Source organism: Hemibagrus wyckioides, unplaced genomic scaffold, assembly GCF_019097595.1.
Source record: "Hemibagrus wyckioides isolate EC202008001 unplaced genomic scaffold, SWU_Hwy_1.0 Contig19, whole genome shotgun sequence".
NCBI classification, from domain to species: domain Eukaryota; kingdom Metazoa; phylum Chordata; class Actinopteri; order Siluriformes; family Bagridae; genus Hemibagrus; species Hemibagrus wyckioides.
Window position 1 is genome coordinate 306,253 of NW_026690779.1, and position 4,839 is coordinate 311,091.

The window sequence follows — 4,839 nt, forward strand, 5'->3', positions numbered from 1 at the left end:
TACAATTAGTCTGTTTCTTCACAAATTAACTAGCTAACTAACTCACAGGTTTATTAACTTTTAAGCATTAGAAAGAAAGGAGAGAAAAATTTACAAGGTCTCTCTCTCTCTCTCTCTACTACCTTATAAATTTGGCCATTTTAATGTTTTACATTTAACAGAAAATATTAGTTGTAATTAAACTTACATGAAACTAATTTATTGCAGAAGCTGTGGATTTGCTGGGAGAATCGTCAGATACTCCCTCAGTCCTCCAGGTATGTGTCAGTAAAATATTTTAACTACATTTGAAACGTGTAGGCTGCTTTTGTCTAAGTGTGTGTGTGTGTGTGTGTGTGTGTGTCTTAAGGTTGTTGAGCCAATCCTGCCGCAGCTACCCACAGAAACTCACTCCACATCTTCAGCTGTTGTTCTGGTAACCAAACCTGTCATTTATTTACTAAATCTGATCTCTGGATTTTCCAAGTGACAGAATGTTTGAAAGTGTTAGTGTGAAACTGCTATGATAAAAAACACTGATGATCCTCATCTTCTACTTTTCACAGCCCCTCAGTGCTGGTGAGCTGAACAGCACCGGCTGTAATGTTGAGTACAACACTGCAGACTCCTCCAACTCCCAGTCTGGGGTATTGTACAGTGCTGCAGCTGAGATACAAACACACACACATCCTTCTTTACAAGTTCTAATGTTTAGTTTGGTTTCTTTATTTCTAGCAAGTGGACCTTAGGAGAGACATCCTCACGTTGTTAAGGGGTCCAGAGCTCTGCTGGCTTGAAACCGCACACTGCTGGACTCTCGAGGTAATCACGGTATTTATTACTCTCATGAAGAGATTCCACTTTAACGATTATTAAAAGAGAACTTAAATGAAATGCGGTTGTAGATCTTGAGTTTCATCTAATTGTCGTTTGCAGGGATTCCCTTTTCATAACAACTGTGAGGACAGTTTCCCTGGCATTCAGGTAAGGGCTTGTTCATTGTGTCATCACTAAATTGTGTTAATTGCAGTTACTAATTGTGTTTGTGTGTTTTAAGGTCATTGAGCCAAACCTACAGCTGTTGCCAAACGAACATGACCAGGAATCTTCACCCGTCCTTCTGGTAACCAAACCTTTCCTTTATTTACTAAAGCTGATCACTGTATTTCACAGGGTTGTTTTGACTGTAAAGAAAGTGAGAGAATGTTACTTGTGTTATTATAAAATGGCTGTGATAGGAAGCAGTTATGTTCATCATGCTCTTCATTTCACAGACGCTCGATGCTGGTGAGCTGATCAGCACCTGCCGAAATATCCAGTTCCTCTCTGCACGCACCTTTACCTTCCTGTCTGGGGTATTGTACAGTGCTACAGCTGAGATACAAACACACACACATCCTTCTTTACAAGTTCTAATGTTTAGTTTCTCTATTTCTAGGCAGTGGACGTTAAGGGATACTTCCTCGGGATGATAAGGGGTCCTGAGAGTGGTTTTTGCTGGTTTAAAACCACCAAGACGCGCTACTTCGACCAGAATTGATATTAATGATTATTAGATGAACACTTTTGAGAAGTAGATCTTGAGTTTCAGCTAATTGTCATTTGCAGGGATTCCCTTATCAGACCACCATCGAGGACCATTTCACTGTCATACAGGTGAGGGATTATCTGTTGTGGCGTCACAAAACTTTTGTTAGTTGCAGTGACTAATTGTGTTCACTTCAAATTGTTCTCTTAAGGCTGAATATGGGAAGGTTACAGAGCTCCTTTCCTGTAACCGGGTGGAAACCATCATGGAGCCACTTGAGGATTATGTGGTAAATTTATTGCAATGTCATGAAGTCTTTATTGTAGATAGTAACTCTTGGAATTTTGTACACATATGGGTCTGCAGTGTTCATTTTTATATATTTTTTAATTTAACAGCAAACCTTTAAAAAGGTGTCCTGCACGTTCCTGCATGTGGCTAAAGATGGTCAGGTGAACACCTCCACCTGGGAGCAGGAGCAGGTCGACTCTCCCCACAGTGATTCAGAGGAACAGTACGACTCTGAGGTAATTCTGTGTTTCAGACCTGATGTGTATCTACAGATGCTGCTATTCCCCTGAATGGGAGGCTGTAACATTTACTGTGTGAGTTTTAATGATTTATTGCTAATGTGTCTTGCAGGAGAGTGAGGAGAGCCTTAGCCAAGAGGAGATGGAGGTGCCCTTTACTTGGTACGCTTCTCTTCACAGTTTAATGGTATAAAGGAGTAATGTATGTTTAATACACTAAGCATGTAAATCTTTTGTTTCTTAGGGACCATCTTACAGAGAGAGGGGTAACTGATATCGGCCTGAAGCTGCATGCTCTCCGTGAGGCGTTCGCTGTGAGTAAAACCTTTGTTTAGCTGCTGTTTTTGTTCAGGGGAAGTTCACTCTGCTTTAACTTATATTATGTGCTGTCTTATATTCAGATTCATCTTACCTGCATCCACAATCAACTTCTTGTTCGTTATGGGGAAGAAGATTGTGATGCGTCTGGCAGCAGTTAACAACCAGGTGACTTCAGAATGATGATAGACTGTTTCCTTGTGCAAAACACTTTCAGTTACTGGGCTTGAAAATGATGTAGTTGTCAAACAAATGTGGTAATGAGTAATTAAGGAATAATAATTAAAATAACAAGCATCAAAAGCTAATTTTATAACAATCACAGCCTGCTAAAAAAGGACATTCTTATTCTAATAGTAATTAGTATAAATAGTAGCTGCAAATAATATTGTTGTAAATAAACTTATAGTTGTATAGTGTTTATATAGTTTACTTTAATAAATGTTTTCATTTGTTCCTATTACCGTCTTATTCTGATTATTTTTAGTCATCAGTATGTCTACTGTATAACTGCAATAGTGTGAATGAGAGTACATTCCTACACACCATAAAGTCTGATCATCTTTATTTGCACTGACCTTCATCAGTGATGCTGCCACTGCTGGAGCCACCACTACTTTTAGAACATGGTTGGGAAGAAGCAGAAGACAGGGTTTCACCAATTAGAGGCTTAGGAGTTGGGGATGGCGATGGAGTCAGGGTAGGGGATGTACTCTTAGATGTGGAGGAATTCCCAGACTGAGGTCTCTTTTTCAGATCAACCTTCTGTGGAGATTGTAGGCTAGTGTTAGGTTAGATTGATGGATGACACTGTAATTATGCGAATACATTTGACTTGAATGACACATCATAAGATCCATCGATTGCCGTGGGCGGGCCATTGTTGCGATTAGCGGAGAACGATAAAATTGCGAGAGATTCGATTGGCTCGCTATGGGCGCGGCCATCATTGTCTGTCCATCTTTTCAGCGCAGGGATTGGGGACGAAAGATGTAACGGGCCGATGTGATTGGGCGAGAAAGATTTCCCGGGTGAGCTGTGATTGGCCGGCTGACCCAGACTATCGTTCTTCAGGTAGCACCACTGGCCCATGGGAGCCTTAGGGGGAGCCTACAAATAAATAAGTGATGACAAATCAGTTATGTAACGTTTTGCGCTGTGAATCGAAATGAACACAACACCAACATGCTGCTGGCTGCAATCAGTGATCGTTTTTGGTTTCCGTTGAGGAAGCGTTCCCAGCCGTTATTAACTCAGCGATTTGGTGAACTCCTTGCCAGCTCTGCGGGCAATCCAATAAAGTCACGTTCCCATACTGGGAGTCAAACCCGGGCCACCTAGGTGAAAACCAGGAATCCTGACCGCTAGACCATATGGGAGGGCGCCCCAGGAGAGTTGAGATCGGCATTTTACTCGACCACCAAGCAGTTTGAGCTCCAGCGCGGTATCATCCAGAGCTTTGCATGGGAACCTTGCATTGCAGAGCACAAAATCGGCCAGCACTGACCGAATATCCAGCTACTCGAGCTGGCAATCCAGCGGAAGATCAGCTGCTAGACAGAGCGTGGGCTGGTGTTCCTGGTGCAGAAAACCAGCATACCTCCCAGTACAGGACTCTCCGCATTTCAGGGATTGTGGGAGGTGTTACTCTGCCAGCAATTCAGCAGCTGGAGTTTGTGGCACACCTCTGGGCTCTTAACAGGCAGCCGAGCCAGCCAGGAGTGGAACCTAGAATCTTCTGATCCGTAGTCAGACGCGTTATCCATTGCGCCACTGGCCCATGTGAGTTTTAAGGGGAGCGGGGTCCTACCTTTTTATGCTTTTCAAGTGACAAACAGCCAGCGGTCAAAAGCCATGCCTAGCGTTCAACGGTGATGTGGAAAAGCCAATGCCGTGACCCGGATTCGAACCGGGGTTGCTGCGGCCACAACGCAGAGTACTAACCACTATACGATCACGGCATCCCATGCACCTGGACCAGCTGGTAAAAGGAGCTGCTACATGTTGTGATATGCGTTCTGGAGCCCCTCTGGCCTGTGTATACATAATTTATATTAATGTTTTGTTTGCTGATGTAAACGATTGTGATTATATTTAGTTAGTTAGTTAGTTAGTTAGTTAGTCTCTAAACTCAAATTCAGTTTCTTCTGTACATATTTGACATACACTATTTTTTGGTTTGTATAACTGTATATATATAATCAGAAAGAGGACATTCTTTAAAAAAGAGAGATTTGATTTGAAACCTGAACTGCTATCAGGTCCATGCTGAACACCTTCTGACCAATCCAAATCAAGTATAAATTTTAATCTCAATACTGCACATAATTATCAAATAAAAGTCTATCCAGCTGTTATGCAAAAGTCTGAAATAATGTTTCTCTTAAGTGTTTTAATTCAAATCCATATTTTGGTGTGATTTATACACATGGGTTTGTCCATTCTGACTCTTGGATGCTTTATTATGTCCATTTTATGATGAAA

General features: G+C 41.8%; 2 non-coding genes across 2 annotated transcripts; both read right to left on the reverse strand.

Moving 5' to 3' along the window:
* Positions 1-4,062: 4,062 nt before the first annotated feature.
* Positions 4,063-4,135, reverse strand: trnar-acg (transfer RNA arginine (anticodon ACG)). The gene has a single exon. It is a non-coding gene; the product is annotated as a tRNA-Arg (tRNA).
* A 109-nt stretch (positions 4,136-4,244) lies between these two features.
* Positions 4,245-4,316, reverse strand: trnah-gug (transfer RNA histidin (anticodon GUG)). The gene has a single exon. It is a non-coding gene; the product is annotated as a tRNA-His (tRNA).
* Between the last annotated feature and the right edge of the window lie 523 nt (positions 4,317-4,839).